The sequence below is a fragment of the Lagenorhynchus albirostris genome, chromosome 6 (assembly GCF_949774975.1).
Source record: "Lagenorhynchus albirostris chromosome 6, mLagAlb1.1, whole genome shotgun sequence".
In the NCBI taxonomy this organism is placed as follows: domain Eukaryota; kingdom Metazoa; phylum Chordata; class Mammalia; order Artiodactyla; family Delphinidae; genus Lagenorhynchus; species Lagenorhynchus albirostris.
In genome coordinates, this window is record NC_083100.1 from 106,289,721 (window position 1) to 106,312,928 (window position 23,208).

Consider the following 23,208-nt stretch of genomic DNA (forward strand, 5'->3'; position numbering starts at 1 on the left):
ACTTCCCTTGCTGTGCTTCCTTGCTCCTGCCTGCCCTGATTGCTCTCCTGTAACATCAGATGGTTGTTTACATATTTTATCCATCCTTTACAGTTTCTCTCAGAGGTAGAATGAATCTCTTATACGTTCCATTATCATGGTTGAAAGTGAGAGACTATATATACATACCTAGTGATAAGCATTATAGTTCTGATTTGAAAGATGGAAGAAATAAAAAGCGAAGAGGAAGTAAGCATTTCCTATGATCACATAGAAAGTCTTTTGTGGACCAGGAATTCTAATTTTAGTCTCAGAAACGTGTGATCCAAGCTTAATATTTCACACCCTTCAGATTTCAGATAAACTGAACTTCCATACTTCAATTTTTTCTCAGATTATATTGAAGAGGAACATTAACAAGCCAATGATCTCAGCTTGTAACAGAATACAATCTTGGTATTCTGGTAGTCAATATTCTTATGAATGCTGACTTAAATATTACATTAAAGGAATGGGAAGAATTTTTCTTGAATTAGCAGCTACTAATGAAATCCACAATTAGAAGATAGTGTATAGACTACTGTAGAAATAAAAATGACTCCTAACTTCCCTCTACATGAATTCTATCACCATTACCTTCACCATAAGTCATACATCAAATATGTTGATATATTAAGATGTATTCATAATATCCAAACCAGTGGCTGACAAATGGACTTTTAAATGGAAAATTACATTTATTTTATGACACCTTATAATGCTTACAGTGATTTGCATTTACTATCTCATAAGTATTTTACAGTGATGCCACTTGGTAGTTCCAGGTTACAGAGAAGAAAGAAATGGATGCACAGATATGGTCACAAGCATTCACCAGGGCAATGAGGAGTTTGTGACAAAATCAGATATGAGACAGGGATTTTGTCTCGACCTCAGCCTCAGTCCCCTTTTGCTGTATTGGAAAACATGAGTATTTTATGGAAACATCCCAAGAACTTTATTTTACCCTACACTTCTGGATCTACTCTCAGGCCTTTGAAAATGAAATGAACTCCAGGAAGAAAGGTTTCAGAAGCTTAGGATGAAAACATTGTTGGAAGCACCTGCTGTTTAAAGTGTCATTGGAATCTTTCTTCCTTTTGATTTCCATGTGCTCTCATAGGAAATCCAACCCTCTGCGTAGATCCTCTCTTGCCTCAGGAGTTTAGAGAGTTCTCAATGAGAATTTCACCTGAGCACCAGGGACACCATTTACATAGATCTCAACATGAATGATACCCCCTGAGTTAGCAGTATTAGCCTTGGGGTCAGAGATTCTTCCATGATTCCCTTCCAGGTTCTACCAATAAAATTCCCAGCAATTGCCCTCCTTATAGCTGTCACTGCTTTTCCAGACGTGACAAATCCTGAAAATGTTCTGCAACTATTCATGAGATTTTCTTTCATGTAAAATATTTATGAGCTGTTTGATGCCTCAAACAATTAGAATTTTACAATTTTATAAAAATCTGAATGGGAGAGTATGAATCTCTTCCTTGTGTGTTACACTCCGCCAGAGAAATACCAAAGCAGTGATATTTAATCTTGTATGTGAGACAGAGTTTAATGAAAAGATCCTACCCACCCAGCGGGTATGAATTTTGTGACACTTACCTTAGGAAATAAATACTATTGGCAAAAACAATGATGTGGTTTACCTTTTCATTCTCTCTCTGATGGATAAGCCATCATTAGGTATAAAGCTCTTTGCTCAGAAGAGGTCCTCTTTCAATTGACTTTGCATTGTCATTTCAAGAAATTATCATCAGAGTAGCTCAACAATCTCTAAGACAGTTCCAAAATATATGAATTTCTCAATATACAGTTGGAACATTCCACTACAGAAATCATAATTGATTTCATCTATAAATTGAAGAGACTGGCTAGAAAACAACTGTAAAAAATAAATAAAATAAAATGCTTATGTCAAATCCATATTATTGATCATCAGTAATGATAGAAACAGGCATTTATGGATGGCATAGCCCTTCACCATATTATTAGACTATAATGATCCTCATTTTTCAATAACTGATTTATTTAGAGATAGCATTGCACTTTAGAGATTTGAGTCATTGATTTTTGAATTGAATAGTAATTTCTAATTTTTACTGAACTTAATTACACACTACATAGAACTTGGTAAAAATTGAGCTCTCTCTTTTTAATAAAAGCTTTCTTTCTGAATCTTAGTGTGGAAAAATGGATTAAATTGTATTAGGAGGAAGTTTTACAAGAGGAGGCTAAGAAAAAAATTATTAAACACTTTACTTGAAACATGAGTGTTCAGAGATTACCATTTCATAGATTTGCTAATTTTCCAAAAAAGAAGATTCAGATAATTGCTATGATTTCTTTCCTTAGGTGTTATCTCTTGTAGTTTGCTATTATTCCGTCATAGAATAAAAGGTAAAAAAAAAAAGTCTTTGGTAATTTCCTGAAATGAACCTTCTTATTTTGCTTGAGAATTCAGAAAAGGGACTTCCCTTGTGGCGCAGTGGTTAAGAGTCTGCCTGCCAATGCAGGGGACACGGGTTTGAGCCCTGGTCTGGGAAGATCCCACATGCCACAGAGCAAGTAAGCCCATGAGCCACAAGTACTGAGCCTGAGCTCTAGAACTCGCAAGCCACAACTAGAGAAAGCCTGCGTGTAGCATCGAAGACCCAACAAAGCCAAAAATAAATAAAGAAGAATTCAGAAAAGATCAGAATTTAATTAAATGAATTTTGTTCAGAAATGAAAATACTTGAGAATGGCGGAAAGGGAGAGAGTCAACTGGAGTTAAGTTTTTTACCAGCAAGTGCTCACTTTGGGTTGAGTAAATGTAGTTACCTATGAGCAACAGATGCTCAAGTGAGTTTGTGTTTCAATGCCAACTGCTTTAAATTGCTATATAACTTTTGAGATCTAAATCTCTGGATTTTCTTTTGTTTTTAGGCCAAGACAAATACTGCTAATTGAAAAACCTGCGAATCTGTGACATAGTGAACTCAAAATAGCAAATTAAATCATCTTGGTTACCATATTCAATGATGAAAGCTGATCAGAAAGAGATTATTCCATACATATAACAGGAAATAATTCAATGTTTAGTGAGATAAACATTAGCTATCACTGTCTTTTAAACAAAACCAGTCCATCTAACCCTGTATCCTGACAGGTCATCATTGCTCTTGAACGTGCAACATATTTGAGAAGAAAATGATAGAATCAATCAAGGCAATAATTAGTTTATTGTTGAGGTTGCTTTGATAAATACTGGCATGTTTTCAAGTATGCAAGTATTTCTTAAAGTGTAGAAAGTGTTTCTTTAAATATTTGAGAGCAAAGCTGCAGCAAAAGTTAATTTGATACTAACTTCAGATATAGCTCAACTTAAATAACACATAGATAGCATTCATCTGATGAATGGTCATTTTTGGGTACATGGCAAATTTTCTCCATATTTTGTATACGGTCTGATGGCTGCTGTTGTGAGTGAACAAACTTTTTTGCTTTATGTGAAAAACTGCAGTGCCTATCAATGGCTATTAGAGTACAGTCACAATCATGACCCCTGTGCTTGTGTTTGTAAGTACAATCTAACCCTTCAGGGTTTCTTTATCAGTTTAGCTCCCATAGCTCAATTTCTTCTTTGTTAACAACCTCTCAATATTTTTACATTTGATTTCAATCATGATGATATATTTTTGTGTATGAATATTCTAGCTGGAGGGTATTAGGGCCTTCATACTGTCAGTGAGTCCCACGGAGGGGAATTACTTCCTCATAGTTTACCAAGGTAGACATGAGTAGTTCAAGGCTGGAAGTAAAGTCTTATTTTTTGTTCTTTATATCAAGTTGAACGTTTATTTAAAATCTTTTTTAAAGACAATATGTATTATCACCTCAACTAGATTGTAAACTAGTTTCAGTGTCTTCTATGATTTCCACATTTCTCCTTGGTACCCAGTGAGAGAATTATGTATTTTTATTTAACATTACAATCAACCAACATAAGAATAATCAATGGAGAGATCATTAACTGTTATTAATCTTTCTGATTCTTTAGATAATACTTCTTTCATAGTAAAAATTTTCTCTGTATATTTATTCCATATATTCAGGTTTTATAGCATTGATTTAAAATCATTGTCAGATTATCTCATGTGAGAATTTCCTCTGCTATTTGAAGTTCTGAACTTTCTGTAATGCATGGGCTTATCAAAATCATCTTAATTCAGATGTTGTGGCCAGATGTTGATGATCTAAGTTATTCAATTGTGTAAACGTTAAAAGTAGGATATTCTCTTATCTTTGAACTGCCTAATACCTACAATAAGGTGTTCATTCATTTCCCCTTTTTGTATCCATTTTTCTCTTTGCCTCCTATCTTCATTCCAGCAATTATTTCTCAAAGGTCTATTATGCACTGGGAGGCAGAACATCCAAAGATGTTCTAACATAAACAAGGCTCAGACTTTCCAGAAGCTCAGAAGTTGGGGGGTAGGGGGAACCAGTCCCTAAATCAAATCTGTTATGCAATGAAATTATCTCTCTGGTGTAGTGGTTTAGTGAAGGCTGTGTTACTTAATTCACTAGGAAATTGGAGAGCATTCTATTTAAAAGATGACACTTATAAGAGGTCTTGAAAGATGAATAAGTTTACCTAGAATGGGGAAAGTATGGAATGTCTTCTAGGTAGGGACACAGCAATTATAAAGCCACAGAGACAGGAAAGAACACAGGGTGTTTAGGGACAGTAAGCCTCCGTGGATTCATGTGCAGTTGTGATCCCCTTGCTCCCTTATCACAGTTAGGGAGTGGTGGGTGGATGACTCAAAAGAGGTGCCTTCCTGGGATAAATTAATAAAAGGTTACTCCTGCAATTGTGCTCTGAAATTGATTGGTTGAAAATTTTTTTTCTACAAATTGTACTGAGTACTTAAAAAAAAAATCAGATTACCAAGCAAATAATTTTGAGAACAAGAATAACACAACCAGAAAACATACTTCCAGGAGTGACATGCCATTCTTCATGTTAAAAGCAATCCTTTAAAATAAGTTAGAATATAGATTCATGTGGCCCTTTGAGGAAAGATGGCTCTGTGCTCCATATACCCATTGGACAGGATTAGTTCATCAAATATATGTTTCCCTGGTGAACATTCTTTTTCTCTTTTAATTGGTATCCTTTCTCTTAATATGTGTTACATTACTGTCAGTCACTGTTCCTAGTCAATATAAAATGTTTGTCCTTGGCAGTCTGATTCCCTTAGAATACTGAAGAACCCATGGACTTCATTGACCCATTAGGATTAACATCTAAAGTATCATGAATGGGTTGCATGTACAGATGTACTTTCTTATTTTCTTCTACTTTTAGCAGTGGAATCTAATTAGAGAGCATCCTTTGAGCTCTAAGAAGAGCTCCAATGATGGTACTCATTGAGATAAAAGCCTTATGGTGCTACGAATTCTTGTTGCTAGAGTGAATAAAATGTAATTTGAAGTGTCATAGTGGGTATATGCATGTATGCTTCTCCAACTTTAGGAATATTTAGATCTGTGTCTCTTACATTTAAATAGTACACTTTACCTACATCTCTAAAAAGATAAATATCTCTGTGTGTATGTGCATAAGTGCATGTACATATGTTTACAAAATGAGCACCTGGGAATAAAGATGTCAAACCTAGCCTTAGAAACGCTCCAGTAAAAGGTAAATGTTAACTACTGTTTCTGGCCACCAGAGATAACAGACACTGGATTTACTATCCTCCAAAAACTAAAAACTAGATAACACACATAAAACAATAGTTTTCTGACACTGAACCTTGGGCTGTGCAGGACAATGATACGTGAGACATAGGAGATAAATGAGGTGAGCCCAAGATTGTTCCAGTTTACTATCTAGGGAATTTTCAAGCTAAAACATAGGCACTAGGAAACTAGGTAGATGCCAGACATATCCCCAATTTAAAGAGACAGAGTTGAGAGTGGGGGGGGGGAGGAGGCAAGGCAGGGGGAATTCACTATAGTACAAGAGAAGAGAGATCTGCAGAGGATTACCCTTAAAATGAGTAATGATCAGAGCATGCATGTAAAGAAATTAACAAAGTTGGGGGGAGAGCCACTCCAAAAACTTTAGAGGGAATAATTCTTTATTATTATTATCATTATTACTCTTGAGTTGAAATTTACATATCATGAAATTAACAATTTTAGCATGAAAATTCAGTGCCATTTAGTACATTGACAATGTTGCATAATCACTACCTCTGTCTAGTTCCAAAATATTTTCATTGTCACAAAAAGAAACCCTATACACACCATAAGCAGTTGCTCCATATTCCCCCCACCCCCCCAAAACCAACAGTATGTTAATTGTTTAAGTACCTATTTTCAATTCTTTGGGGTATATACTTAGGATTGGAATTTCTGGGTCATATGGTAATTCTGTGTAACTTTTTGAGGGTCTGTCAAACCGTTATCTACATATGCTAAACTACTTAACATTCCTACTAGGGTCCGTGGTCCTCAAGTTCGAGTGCTTCAGAATCCCCTAGAGGTTTATTAAAATGGCCCTCTGGGCCCCATTCCCAGAGTTTTCAATTCAGTAGGTCTTCAGTGTGGTCTAAAATTCTGCACTTCTAACAAAGTTCCAGATGATATTATGTTGCTGGTCCTGATAGATCATCTCAGTTACAATTTTCTCTCCAGGGCTAGGAGTCAGGACAGCTAATTCTTGGTTACAGTTGTCTAACTACCTGTATGACCATGGGAGAGATGCTGACCTCCCTAGATCTCATTTTCTTCATATCTAAAATATGGGTATGGATTAAGTGACTTTTACAGTTTCTTCCAGCTTTATAATTGTTTTATTTTATTTTATGTAATTCTTTTCATTTTTTATAGTTTTTCATTTTTCATAATGACTTTTCTCATTTTATCTCAGAAGCCTGAATCTTTCCTGTAGCTCCTTACTACTACCTGATTTGAGAACAATTCATGTATTCATTAATTTATAAAATACTTATCACACCTACTTCATGCCAGGCATCAGGTTGTAAAATGAAGAAATTATTCCTGCTTTTCAGGAACTATATCTAATGTTACAGATCTCCAACTTTACCATACATCAGAATCACTTTGTTAGAAGTAAAAACAACTCGGCCTTTCCCTGGGAGATTCTTTTTCATTAAGTCTAGGCAGAGCCTCTGTATCTGAAATTTTAATTAGCCTCACAAATGATTACTCTAAGCAGCCAGTATTAGGAATTAGTGGTTTAGTGGAGCAGATAGGTACAGGGAAGAGATGATCATAGTACCAGTGATTGGCACCAAAAAAAAAAAAGCTTGCATAAGGTGAGGAAGTCAAGTGAAACAGCTCAGTTAGTTCCCTTTTTATTTTCTTTGTTTCCCCTTCTTCCCTTCCTTCCTTTCTTCCTTCCTTCTCCTTCTTTCCTTCTTACCTCTTAGCAGGTTAATCACCCTTTGCTAAGTGTGGAATCTTGAAGAAACTTTTGTGATCAGTCTGATGTTAGTGATATAGCCAACACACTGAAAGCAGTGTAAACTAGAAATCAAGGACTTGGTTTGGGGCCACTACTCTGCCATTATTCTTCCTAGATCCTGGGCAAATTGTTCCACCTCTTGAGGCTCAGTTCTTCCATCTGTGAAATGAGGGCATTGGGACTGATACAATGTGAGAGGCCTTTCCTCACTGCCTGGAGCTTTAGGAGCTAGGACTAAGCCTTGTAGACAAGTTAGATGGTTTCTAATGGCCAGAGCCTTTGAGATGTTTCTGAAGTGGACTTGTTTTCGACAGTTTTCTTATTTCTCCTGCAAGTGAATTCAGAGGAGGAAGAAGGGAGGCAATCCAGTGGCTTCCAGTTCTGTTCCATAGAATCCACCCATCAGTGCTTTTATTATTGGAAGAGAATACTGTGTATGTCTCTTCCTTGTGGTGCAATACCATGTCCTTTCATGATGTAGAATTTTCTTTGTAGCAGTCTAAAATAATCGAATAACCACTTTCAAGTCTATGCTTTCCAAGTATCATCCTGACTGGTAAGTACATTTAAAAACAAGAGAGGGCTTCCCTGGTGGCGCAATGGTTGAGAGTCCGCCTGCCGATGCAGGGGACACAGGTTCGTGCCCCGGTCCGGGAAGATCCCACGTGCGGCAGAGCGGCTGGGCCCGTGAGCCATGCCCGCTGAGCCTGCGCGTCCGGAGCCTGTGCTCCGCAACGGGAGAGGCCACAACAGTGAGAGGCCTGCATACCGCAAAAAACAAAACAAACAAACAAAAAAACCCCCAAGAGAAACCGGTTAAGGAGTCGCTGTCTTGTGAGAGGGGTGCTGAGAACCTTAAAAACTCAAAAGGATAATGTCAATTGAAATGCAAATGTTTTGCCTTGAGAAGGCAAAAAACGGCTCCCTATTTTAGTCTAGAAAAATGAAATTTAGTTTACTCTAGCAGAGCTCTCTGAGATATGCATTTCTCAGAGTGATTAATATCACTGACAGACCTTTCTGCAGGCAATATGCAAGGAGAGTAATGCAATTCTGTTAGGCACGATTTTTCTCTTATAAAAAATAAGTGAATGTTATGCCATTTTGTTAACTCTTTGTATGTTTTAATGCAAAGAGTTATATTTTAGTTTTACCCTTGTCTTTAAAAAACAGGCACAGATGTCTAGCTAGTGAAACACTAAGGACAATGATTTCAAGTATGGGTGGGGACTGGCACTTGTTACAAAAAAATAGGAAAATGATGAGCTAAAAAGCATATTTATGATATGGTTAGAATTTCCAGTGGAATTTTATTTCAATATATTAGAGAAACATAGGAGACTTCCCTGGTGGCGCAGTGGTTAAGAATCCGCCTGCCAATGCAGGGGACATGGGTTCAATCCCTGGTCCAGGAAGATCCCACATGCCACGGAGCAACTGAGCCCATGAGCCACAACTACTGAGCCCATACATCACAACTACTGAAGCCTGAGCTCCTAGAGCCCGTGCTTCAGAAGAGAAGCCACCGTTATGAGAGGCCTGCGCACGGCAATGAAGACCAAACACAGCCAAAAATAAATAAACAAAATAAATTAAAAAAAATTTTTTTTTAAATTAGAGAAACATAGGTGAATTCCTATATGGGTTAAAAACAATTAATATCTATTATTGTTAATAGTGTCATCACATTGCAAATGATGCCATACAAGTGACTTTCCAGACTTCCAGACTCCATGACTTTCCAGACTACTATAATCTGTTTATGTTATTTAATTTAACCACCCTAACAAACAAGGGAAATATAAATTGTTGCACTTATTTTAAAGATAAAGAGAATGAAGCAAAGATAATTTAAGTTCTTCATTTAAGGTCATGAAGGTTATAAGTAGGCTTCAGATTTAATTCTCCTATGAAACCACTTCAGCCTATATTCTCTTCTGCCCATTTGCTGGAAAGGCCCTGCCCAACGACAGAGCTGGGAACAGTTCTACGTAGGTAGACCAGAGGTGCATCTTGCGGGGCTGGATGGTAAATAAACTACAACTGCAGCTTGCGTGCTACAAAAAGAACATGAATGCTCCTGGTCATACACTGAAACCAATGTTCACCAGGACTGTGAGACACACCTGCCATTAGAGATGAACTAGCTTGGGCACTGTTGACAAATGGAAAAAGGCTACTGGTGGCTTTTCTCAGCCCCGCATGAGAGTCTGGTAGATTAAGAGTTATAGGAAGAACAAGCCCACACCCAGAACCCCATAAAGGCAATTAATTGTCTGAAGTAAATGTAAAATATGTTCCAATGTATTGTCAAAGTTGATTATCATCTTACTAGTTAAATGTTTTCAGATGTGATCTTTCCTGTTAATAAGCATCACTTGTACCACCTACAGAGAAATTATGAAAACTAGAAGTGGCTCAGAACAGGCCTTCTGGTTTTTCTGATGCCCTCTTGCACATGGAATATGTTCAGACTCCTCAGCCTGGGGTAGACCTTCCTTTGCACACTGGAAGTCCTTTCTTTTATGTCTTGCTTCACGTCTACGTTCATGCTCTCAAACTAAGCTACCACTTCCGAGCTATGTTAATATGTGGGAGAGCCTGCTGATTTCTATGAGCATAAATATTAAAAGCAACACATCCAGTATGGCATTTCTATATGTGCCAGGCTAATATAGAATTCTTTCTAGTACTACCACAGTTGCTACTTATGTGATCTCCTTGCTTGCTTATTGCTGGGCTCCATCTCCATTGCTGGGTTGAATCTCCCTTACTGTTCTATTCAACATGATTCTTCATTCTATTCTAGTGTGTTCCTGAAGAGCCTAAAAGGATGACGTTAACACAACACTATGACATGCTGATAGAGGTAATATTTGGGAGGCACCTGGTTGCCTTTTAGAGTTCTTCAAATGATAAAATAGGTCGTGTCATGCCAACCTTCCTTTCAAAGGCTCCCAGAAGGTCCCCATCCCCCAGTAAAAACCATCATCCTATCATTAGCCTATAAGCCCCATCTGAATCCTGCTATAACTTTCTGACCTTGAACTCCTTTTCCTTTCCCCCTGCTCACTTTTCTTTTAGCATATTGAGGCAGGAAAGACAGGGCCAGGCCAAAGGATAACCTCCTCCTGCATAGGCATTAGGCAGAAGGCAAGAGGCCAGGACACATGAAGGAATGGGATATAAAACAGAAACTCTGACCATGAAAACGGTGGAGCATGTGCAATAAAAATGCACAGTTTGCTGATGACCGTGTATGACCTTCCAAACGGCTCTTAAAGCAGGAGTACAGTGGCTTCAGGAGACAAATGTGCAGGACTGAGAGCTGACGCAACCTGGTGCAATCCAGGCCACATCTCAACCCTCCCCTCAATGAATATTCCATCCCTAATCAAAAAGGCCCCACCCATTCCAAGGGCTAAAATTAAGATAAAAAGGGGGAGAAAAATACCCTGCTCCATGCCCTTCATTTGCGAGGATGGCCACCCGCCCTGCACTCTTCTCTGAGTGTGTGACTTTTGCTTCTGCCCTAAATAAACTGCTTCTTTGTTCTCTTTGCTCTCAGCCTCAGTGTTATTTTTTTCCTTTTTTGTGTTCCTCATCCAAATTCTTTTGGAGGAGTTGAACAAGAGCCTGGACTTTGATAAAGCTTTTTTGGTAACAATATTGCCTTTTTTGGGCTCTTTGCACTCACTCTTCTCTATGTCTGGAATGTTTCTCCCTGTATATCTACATGGGCTGATTCCCTTCTTTTTAAGTCTTTGCTTATATGACATTTGCACAGTGAGAAATCGCTTTAAAAGCCTATTTAAACTGCAACACACACACAGACACTTCACATTCCTTTACCCCAGTAACTACTATATTTTTTTATTGTGTCACTCAATTCATTTTGTTCTTTCTGTCTCCTCTTACTCAAATATGGCTCCTCTGATGATTATATATGTAATATATATACTCTGTTAATGTTTTTGTTTTCTAATGAGTTCCCAGGGTCTTGACCAAATGACTGGCACATGATCTTTCAATAAATATGTGTTATATAAATGGTCATGTCTAGGTAGTTCCATATATAGATTGGACCCAGCTATTTTTCTTTGTCAGGAATAAAGGGGAACCAGATGAAACATAGGATTCTCCAATGATTTGGGTTAGGAAACCAGTTTTCACTGCAAGCTTTCTTTGGATCGCACATGATAGAACGTTTTATTAATTGAGAAAGTGAATAATAAGCTGTTTTTAATTTAGCAACATAAATCAATCTTCACTTTAATAATCACAAAAAACATGACACATAAACAAATTCTGTTTGCAGTATAATGTTATTTATTTATTTATTTTTTGGCAGTACGCAGGCGCACAGGCTCCGGACGCGCAGGCTCAGCAGCCATGGCTCACGGGCCCAGCCGCTCCGCGGCATGTGGGATCCTCCCGGACCGGGGCACGAACCCGTGTCCCCTGCATCGGCAGGCGGACTCTCAACCACTGTGCCACCAGGGAAGCCCCGCAGTATAATGTGTTAATACATTCTGAGACCACATGAGAAGTTTAAAAAACTTTCCTCCTTGAATTTTGGAATTGATTTTAGTACTTAGAAAAATAAATGTATTTTAATATATGGAATAAGTATACCGTTATCATAATAGCAAGTTTACTACTGCTTCTCATATTTTACTAGAGCCTCCTCAGTTTTACCAATATGCAATGTATCATCAGAAAAATGCATACGTTGGAACTCCTGAAGTACAGTGAATTATAAAAATGGTAACAGAGATCACTTTTGCAAAGTTACAGATTTTAATTTTAATGTTATTAATGTTCTTCTATTTAAAACATGTTTGACTTTGGAAAATTATTTTTATTATATTTATTTAGCTACCTTTAATTCTTATAACATTTTAAATTTTATTATTTTATTTTATTATTTTATTATTTTATATATAAAATATATAAAATATATAAAATATATAAATCAGTATTCTATGAGAGGTTTCTCACTCTATATTTACATAATAGATAGATGGATTTCTTCACATGAAACCTCCCTTGCATTTCTGGAATACATCTACATTCATTTTGTAGTATATTGTTATTTTTATACTTTATTGGAATGCGTTTGCTATTTACTTAGATTTTTTTGTGTCCATATTTTTTTTTTTTTTTTGCGGTACACGGGTCTCTCATTGTTGTGGCCTCTCCCGTTGCAGAGCACAGGCTCCGGACGCGCAGGCTCAGCGGCCATGGCTCACGGGCCCAGCCGCTCCGCGGCATGTGTGGGATCTTCACGGACCGGGGCATGAACCCGTGTCCCCTGCATCGGCAGGCGGACTCTCAAGCACTGCGCCACCAGGGAAGCCCTGTATCCATATTCTTAAGTGTTCTGAACAACTGCAATTTACCTTCTGGTAAAGAGTATGCAATAAAGAGTATGCAATGGCTGAGTACACGACACTAGGCAGACAGATGAGATGGTAACAGTTTATTGTCAAATATACTCACACCCTGGAGGAAGAGGACACACAGGATGTTCAGGGCCACAGTGGGATTGCACTCGGGAGCAAAGTGACCCAATAGGGACCAAGGGCAGCATGCTTCATAGTATCCAGAGGGTAGAATAACACCTGGTCCCATCAGGACTGTGTGATTGGCTTCTTTGAAAAGTTTCATGGGTTGACAAGAAGGTGAAATCCAATCGGTTGAGGACAGGTAATGGCTGATCAGGGGACTGGCTGGCACGGGGGCGGGGAGCATTTCCCACTGGGTGGGGTGCATATCTGGCAAACGCAACTCACAATTAGGGTTTTATGGGGCCCTGTGGAGGCTCAAAAATGTCAAGGCAGCACTTGAAATTTTAGGTTTTACAATACAATAAGTGAGATTGATCTGGTGTGCAGTTGCAGCGCTCGGGCTTCTCTCTAGTTGTGGTGGGTGGGCTCCAGGGCGCATGGACTCTGTAGTTTGTGACATGCTGGCTCCCTTGTTGAGGCGCATGAGCTCAGTTGTGGTGTGTGCGGGCTTAGTTGCCCCGTGGCATGTAGGATCTTAGTTCCCAGACCAGGGATCGAACCCGCATCCCCTGCATTGAAAGGCAGATTCTTTACAACTGGACCACCAGGGAAGTCCCTCTAGAACATTATTTCTAATATTAGAACACTATTTATAGAATATAAATTTTCTAGCATACTTAAAATATAATGGACTCAGCAATTCTTTAACAGAAATCAGTTGTAATGGCAGCTGATACTGATAATTTTGAATCATGTTTGGAATCCCTTTTATGTCAAAATATTCTAATTATTCTTAGGTTATTAAAAATGTTTTAATTTTACTTATAAATAATTTACTCTAGGTTTTGATATTTTTGTTATAGATTTGCTCATGGTATCTTCTTATTTTTATTTCTCTTATATTTATGTATAACCACACAGGTATAAGAGAAATATGAAGTGTTTCTTTTTTTATTCCTAATCTTGTTTTTTTATTCTTTTTTAGTTAATCAAGTTCATAAAGGCTTTTCTGTTAATCTTTTCTAAAGATAAGTTTAGATTTATCTTTAAATATTTATTTCTTTTTATTTCATTAATTTCAGTGTTTATTTTTAGTTCTAATATCCTGTGTCATTGTGATTATATTATTTGTTTTCTAATATCTTTAAAAAATATAAAATGATTTATTTCTGGGAAAGTTTCAATTACTTAAATGCTGAAACTGAGATGTTAATTCTTGTGAAAGTGATTTATTAAGGGAGCAGCCTATAGGGGAAGACTTTAATACATCACTGTTTAGTATAACATTAATTATAGGGTTTGCTAGATCTCCTCTATCAGATTAAGAAAGGTCTCTTCTATTCCTTTGTCTGCATTTATTGAACTGATCACAAGTTTTATCTTTCTCTGTTCAAGTGGTGAATTACAATTGATTTTTGAATGTTCAACCAACTTTTGAAATCTGATATAAAGCCCACTTACTCATGGCATATTAATTTTTTTCCTATTGTGGGATTTACATTATAATTTTGTCCTCTAATCAAAAGCAGAACCTGATACTTTGAAGTAGGGGTAGTTGTTCTTCTTGTTACAGATATCATTGTGCTTGTTATGGGAGGCTCCACCTGCCAGATTTTAAGCCTCAATTTATTTGGTATCCTTTCATATCTTACTGTTGGAGAGAAAGAAGTACAATTAACATTGGCTGTTTAGCTAACCATTTTTGTATGCTTGTGTGAGTGTGAATGTGTGTGTGTGTGTGTGTGTGTGTGTGTGTGTGTGTGTGTGTGTGTGTGTAGCCAGAGCTAAAGGGAGAGGGAAATGAGGAATTATTGTTTAATGGGCATACAATTTCAGTTATGCAATGTATACATTTTAATTTAACCTTTTCAAGTTACTATGAAAAGTTTTGTGCTTATTGAATAATTTTTCTTCTTATCCCAAAGCTTTCTATACTTTCAGCAAATAAAGTTGGCAACTTCAAATGTCTTAAATAAAGAAGATAAAAGTCAGAAGAATGATGATGTTTGGTATGTAAGGTTAGAGACAATGTTTTTTAGGAATATTCTGTGTTTCATCTGTGTTAATTAGCAACAACATATATTTATCATAGAAAGGCAAATATTTCTGCTTATTTCTTAAGGGTATTAACAAGTCCTAGGAAATTTGTCTACAGCCTTTTCTATGTCAGATCATAGTTTTCATACACAGAAACATACAGTTTAAGGAGAGTTTATATTAAAGAGACAAATTGGTAAAACGTAGAGACAAAAATTGCCAATCAAGCTACCAAATTTCTGTCTTGCCTAAGTGGGATTATTATACACTATTTTATATATTCTATTCAATTCTTAATAAGTATTCCATAAAGGTATATAAACTATATTGATAATATTTTATTAAAAAATAGAGAAATACCTTCCTTTTTCAGTTTCCTTCCTGTGTGCTCTACTGATAATGCTTAATGTTGTGCTGGCTGTAAAGGAGCACTGTTTACAGGGTCCCACTCCATTATCATAGAGCAGGTAATAAAGTATGAATTGGGAGCTGTGAAGCAATACATTTTTAAGTGCAAATAACTATCAAATACATACTGTTATAAGTATATCTTACATTTGTATATTAACATCCTTTCCTTTTCATAGTCATTTTTTAACTTTTACCACCCAAATTTAAAATCTATTTTCTACTGATCCAACTAAATAACCTACCCGAATGGGAATTCTAAGTCGCTCTTTTTAAGTCTTCAAAAATACTCATTTTCATAAATAAACTCTGTAATTATTTATCCAGCAAATAAGCTCCTTTTCCCTTTTTTATGGCCAGATCTCTTAGCATTCATTGGCTTTTTTTTTTTTTTTTTTTTTTTTTTTTGCGGTACGTGGTCCTCTCACTGTTTTGGCCTCTCCCGTTGTGGAGCACAGGCTCCGGACACGCAGGCTCAGCGGCCGTGGCTCATGGGCCCAGCCGCTCTGTGGCATGTGGGATCTTCCCAGACGGGGCCATGAACCCACATCCCCTGCATCGGCAGGCGGACTCCCAACCACTGCGCCATCAGGGAAGCCCCATTGGCTTTTTTCATTGGCTTAGCCGACTACAATCTGTCCTCGGGAGCTCTCACTCCGTGTTTTCATCCGTCCGTTCTCTGAAAGAATCATTTCTTCTATTTTGGTCTTGTTCCAAGAAAACTACAATAGTGTTAAATGGACGCTCCTGAAAAATGGTAGGGAGACTAATTCAAATTGTAGTTCTTAGGGCCAGAACAGACACGAGATAAATAGGAACAATGAGGAGGACTTATAATCATTGTCAGTCAATTATATTTGTTAGCACCAAAGAGCAATAAGAGAATATAAGGTCAACATCCTCCCTTAATAAGTTTAGATTAGTTTAAAAATATATAAAACAGAGGAGTTTTCACTGGGTCTTAATAATTTCAAGAAACTTGCCCTTTTTCTGCTATACTCAGGGACAGAAATGCTCCAAAGATTTTGAACTAATTGGCTCTCTTTCAGCTGATTCTGAGACATTGCTCATTTAAAAATAGATATATATGTATGTATAAGTGAATCACTTTGCTGTACTCCTGAAACCAACATAACACTGTAAATTAACTATACTTCAATTTAAAAAAATTAATCCAAAAAATAAAAAGAAACTCCTCTACTTCCAAATTTGTTTTTAACTTTTGACACTCTCCTTCAGCAGAAAGGTATTTTTTAGAGTTGTCCTTACCTTTTATTCCCCTGATATAGTCTTTATATTGTTTTCTCATTTCAAATTACTGTGTGGGTTCTGTCTCCTGATTGGATTTTAATTGACAAAGAACATGGTTGAACTAATTGTGAGCATGAAGAAGAGAGTGGGCAAGGGTGATTCTCAGATATGAACTGATTAATTGTGGCACTTTTGACTGATATATGAAGTCATCACAAATAGGGGAAGAAAATCAATTCCATTTTGAATCTGGACAATGTGAAGTACTTGTAGGGCATTCAGAGGTAATTGGCCCTCAGGCAATAAGATAGAATAACTGAAGTTTGGTGGAGAGAGGGCAGATAGAAGAAATGGATTCATGAGTTACCAGCTTCCAAGAGGAAGTTGAAATTATGAGCATGGAAGTGATCACCTAAACTATCGAAGTATGATGAATGATAAAAAGCAGAGACTCAAGGACAGAAATCTATGGAAAATTAATATGTAATAATTCCCAAGAACAGCTTAGAAGTAGCCATGAGGAGAAAGTAGACATTTTCGCAAGTAAGGAGTGATTAGTGATGCTAAATATAACAGGAAATATTAATATAAGGTCGGGATATTTTTCATTAAATTTGGCAACTCAATGCTATTAAGAAAAGTTTCAGTTCTTTTGTGAGATTAGGAACGAAATTATCATGACTTGAGAAATAAATTTTCAGTGAGATGACAGAGGGTAGTTTTTTCTTTGTGAAGTTTAAGTGAAAAGAGTAAAAGATTAAACAGTGTCTTGCAGGACACATAGCATAGAAGGCAAAGGATAATTTAGTTTTTAGGGTGAGAGAGTTTTAAGAATGATTAACAAAGGAAAAAACTTGTCAGAGGGAGAAATTAAAGGTAAAAAAACCTGCAGTAATAATCAATAGAACTCAATATCTGGGACACAAAGTGTTGGACTTAAGAACACGTGGAGGGGTTGGCTTCAAAATGAAGGTGGTATTTGTGACCTCAGGATGTTTTTGGTTGTGGAAAGTATGTAATATGGGGAAGGAGAAATCAAAGAAATTCATGCTAATGACAAGTCTTCTCAGTGAAGTGAACTTATGAGATTGATGAAGTGGGAGAAAATGTAAAGCTCCTTGGAGAAATTAGATGTAGAATATGTTGAGGAGGTTAGGTCAGGAATTTGTGATCCATTGATATACAATAGTAACAATCAGTGGTAGAGTATTTGCATTTGTTTGTGTGTATATATGTATCCAAAAGTGATTATTTGCTCATGTACATAAATAATATATTTTTGATCTTGCCAAAAATTTCCATAAATATTTACACCAGTTGGCTTTTCAACTAGCAGGAGATGAGACTATCTCACTGTGTAAATAAACTTTAGATAGAATTCCATACAGTACTCAAAATCAATTGCAAATCTCTATTTTGGACAATTTTAGGCCTAACATGGAATAGTGGAAAGAGCATAGACTTGGTCTGAGAAAGTCCTGGATTCCACTACAGACTCTCCACTTTTCAAGCTGTAGGATATTGTTTCTTTCTGATCTTGGCACATCCAGATACATAATAAATATTACTGTAATTCTTAAGTGTATATGTTCTTACATTTCTAGGAGGGTTCTCTAGAAGTTTATTTTCCTTCTGAGTTTTCTCATGTCTAAAATCAGGATAATCCTTACTCTGTAAAGTTGTGAAGATCAGATGAACTAATTAATGTATATGAAGTCCATGGCTCATGGCGTCTACAGAGATTTAAGTTAGTGATTGAGACAACAGAAAATGTAGATTTTCCTATTTACCCACACTGTCTTCCTTTCTTTAATCCAAATGTCTAAAGCAATTCACATACACATTAATTGTATTAAACACTTAATCTCTCTGATATTGACTTTTATTCTTCAAAACCAATATTAACTATTATTTAGGACATACACTTTTACTTAACAATTAATTGGTCGTAGTGGCAAGAATCACCTAAAAACAAACAGACATAATTGAGGAGACATTCACTGAGAAATGAGTAGAGAATTTCCAAATTTGCAAATATAGATGAAGACTATATTTTTAGGATTATAGCAAATTTAATATTCCTCTTGGTACAAAAATAACTTGAAATCCCAGATAAAATGCAATAAATATCCTCATGAATACATAGCTGAGAGAGCAGGACCATATAGAGACCAAAAATGACAGAGGAGATGAAACCAGCAAAGTAAACAAAGCATGAGATAAAAGCTTTCTTACATGTATTTGCTTATACCATAAATTTAGTGCCTTGGGTTTTAAGTTCTCTTCAGGAGACAGAAAAAAGCCATGGAGTTTGCACCAGGAGAAACCTTAAACAAGACCTTTTCAAAAAGTTAGGGACCTCATCTCCATGAAAGGTTGTGATAAAAAAAGAAAATTGCCTTCACACAGTATTTGAGCTTTGATTTTCAATGACCTTCATGGTCTGGGAAAACTCAAGTAGAGAATTTTTTAGTGCGTTTTTAGGCTAATATTACCCTAGATCCCTGATACTCAACGTGTGATCCACAAACACCCAGCAGCATCTGGATCACCTGGAAATTTCCTAGAAATACAGAAACTCTCACTTTCCCAGGCCCACCATCAGATGCTTTTGTGTTATTAACAAGATCCCAAGGTGATTTGCATGCACATTGCCTTGGATTCCTATTGCTGCTGTAACAAAATTAGTGGAACAAGCAAACTGATGTAACCACAAATTTAGTGGAAATCAACCCAAATTTATTATCTTCCTAGAGATCAGAATTTCTAATATCAAGGTATTGGAAGCCCACATTCCTTCTGGAAGTTCTAGGGAAGAATCCATCCCCTTGCCTTTCTAGGTTCCTAGATGCTGCTTGCATTTCTCTGCTTGTAGCCTTTTCTCCATCTTCAGAACCACCAGTATAACATTTTAAATCTCTTTCCTTCTCCCTTTCTGCCTTTCTACTCAATTTATAGCATCACATCTCATTCCCTTACTATGACCCTCCTGCCTTACTCTTATAAGACTCTTCGTGATTACATTGGGCACACTTGCATAATCCATTAACTCCTTCTGCAAAGCCCCTTTGGCATAGAAGGTAACACATACTCAAGGTCTGGGAATTAAGAAATGAGCATTTTTGAAGGGCTTTTATTCTGTCTACCACACACAGTAAAGACTGAGAGACACTGCCTTAGAGATTCTGAAAGAAGTAAGTGGAAATACTCTCTAAAGAAACTCAAGCTCAACCTAGATACTGTGGGATTTCTATCAAATACAATTGGCTGAATGGGAGCTCACAAACAAATTACAAATCAATTGAAACAGTACGGCATGTGAAAGAGTCCACAGAAAGAACAAACAACAGAGAGAACAAAATGTAGTATTAGGACTGCAGATGCTTACAAATATTTATTTAAAGAAGTAATGTTCTGTATAAAAAACATGAACACAACTTTCAAAAACAAGTTGGCATATTTGAAAAACAATCAATATATTACAAAGCAAATTAAAAACAAAGTAAAAAAGAGAATAAGTGCACTAACAAATATAAATGGATAAATGATGCAGAATGCAACACAGAGAAAAAACAGAAGCTGTGAAAGAAGGTTTATACACATTGAGGATACAATAAAAAGATCCAATATACATCTAATTGGAATCCCAGAAGAATACAATAGTGGAAAGGGGTAAGAAACATATTTGAAAAAATGTTGTGACACACAGTAATATACAGGAAGCATAATTCATTCCAAGAAGGATAAATAGCAAGAAATATATATTTAGGTATATCAGAATGAAATTAAATAGCACCAAGTCAGCCAGGAGGAAAAAGACAGATTATGTACAAAGGATGTAGCTAACTACTCAATCACAATAGTAGAAGCTAGACACAGTAGAATATTTTGTAGGACTGCAAAAAATAATTTAAGATATAGAATTCTATAATTAGTTAAGAGCTAGAGTTAAGTAAATCCTTTTTCAATATAATACCACATATTTCACAAGGAGATATATATATATATATATATATATATAAATGTAATAAAAGTATTTGAAATGTAGATAGACCCAACCAACTGTGATAAGCAGTCACATGCCAAAAGGAATTTTGAAAAGAGTAGACAGACAAATGACAGTTTTCCCCACCCTTTCATTCCAATACAAACATCTGAGTTTATATTAATCTAAAGATACCATATTTTATAAATGTGAGTTGCCTTTATTGCTCTACACCAAATCTCATGTGAGATTCTCTGTCGTTCATAAAAATGAAGTCAAATTTAGAAGAGCTCTGAAAGCTCATGTAGCACTTCAAGTGTGGTCTGCAAATTGCTGCTAGTCAATGAACTGTTTGTTAGAGTCAGGACAATATGATTCAAAAATTGAAGATGTTTTGAAAATATTTATAGTAATTTAACGTTGCTGCACTATTCAAAGCACATGATCTGAGACTTGTCTCCCTGAACAGGAAACAGATCCATTTTGGTGCTGATGATCTTTTGTAATAAATCATATCATGTATGAATGAAGTATTACTCATGACATTTTAAGTTTAATCTGCTAAATGAAACCCAAAAGTACGAAAAATATGAAAAAGCTTAAGCATTTAGTTACTGCATTACTTGTTTTTTTTTGTTTGTTTTTGTTTTCTGTACGCAGGCCTCTCACTGTTGTGGCCTCTCCCGTTGTGGAGCACAGGCTCCGGACGCGCAGGCTCAGCGGCCATGGCTCATGGGCCCAGCCGCTCTGTGGCATGTGGGATCTTCCCAGACCGGGGCACGAACCAGTGTCCCCTGCATCGGCAGGCGGACTCCCAACCACTGCGCCACCAGGGAAGCCCTCATTACTTGTTTTTTATAAACATCTTTTTTTATCAAGCCTTTAAAAAATGTATAGTTTTATAGTATTATTTAAATTAGGAAAGCATAATTTGTGTTATTTATTTTTTCACCCTAATTTTAATATGTTGAAACAAGTTTATTACATTTTGACAAGAATTATTATGAATTCTTTTGTTTGAAGCAGTAGTTGTAAGCCTAATGCCAACTACGCAAGTGATTCTAAACAAAACCAAAATAACTGATACTAATTTTACTCAAATGTATGATTGTACAAATATTGAGTTTACTTTTATAGGCATGATTCACAATGAGGTGCTAGAATAACAGTAGGCTATTTATGAGGGATGTACTGACTAATGAAACAATGATTCTATTACAACTTAAGTATTATTTATATGCAAAATAAAAAGGAACACATTCAGCCATGATTACATTTTAAAAGAAAATATACTGAATTAAAAACTCAAAAGAAGCTGATGTTCAATAATTCAAATATAAATGTTGGTTCATATAAGAGGGCTTCTTATAAAGTAACACATCAGGTTGAAGACTAAAGGATCACATACAATTGCTGAGACACCAGTGAAAGACTGTATCAAAGAGGGGCAATTAGTGAAAGACTGTATCAAAGAGGGGCACCTATAAACGTTGGATAAGTTGGTGGCAATGAAGGTAAGTCAAGTATCAGTTAACTGTTATAACACTGACATTTTTAGGAGATGGTTAATGATACAGAACACCAAAACTTAGAACAACATAAAACTATCAAGGTATTTTTTGTTTCATCTTACAGAATGCCCAGGTATTGTTAAAACAGCAGTTCTTTGAATGTGATGAAGATAAAAAGGAATGATTCCTTTGTTTAGCTTCACTGCTATAAAACAGCCAGCTCTGAAGGGCATAACATTGTAGCTGTACATTGTGAGAGACTTCAGTTCCGATGACCCAGCTACAAAGATAGGGAAACCTTATAGTTTAGTTGCCCAGTGTATCAGTTATCTGTTGCTCATAACAAATCACCCAGGACTTAATGGGTTAAAAAATCAAACATTTATTTACTCACCATTTCCATGGGTCAGGAATGTGAGACATCTGCATAGGTCTTCTAGCTTAGGTTACTTCATGAGGTTCTAGTCAAGCTGTTGACCAGAGCTGCAACCATCTGAAGACTCAGATGGAGCTGAAAGATCAGCTTCCAGAAACTCATATGGTTGTTATCAGGCCTCAGTTGTCACTAGCTTTGACCATTTGATTGCCCTGGTGGCCTCTTCATAGAGGCTCACAGAATTGCTTCTCCCAGGGTAAGTGACCCAAAAGAGAATGAGAAAAAGTGAGCACTCTCAAGACAGAAGCTGCAGTCTTAGATAATTTTACTTGAATATAATTACATACCATCATATCACCACATGCTGTCGGACACACAGATCAACCCTGACACAAAGGGAACTACATAAGAGGTGTGGTTCGTTGGGGCCCATCTTGGAGGCTGGCTACCACATCCAGATTAAAAATTTTACATATATGTAAATCATATGCTGCTTCCTTTGTTGAGGAAGTATTGTTTCAAAACCCAAAACAAAACAACAAACAAAAAACAGAACCTCAGCTTCACTAAATAGTATTGTCAGTGTTTTATGAAGGACTGTGAGTTACCTAAAGAAT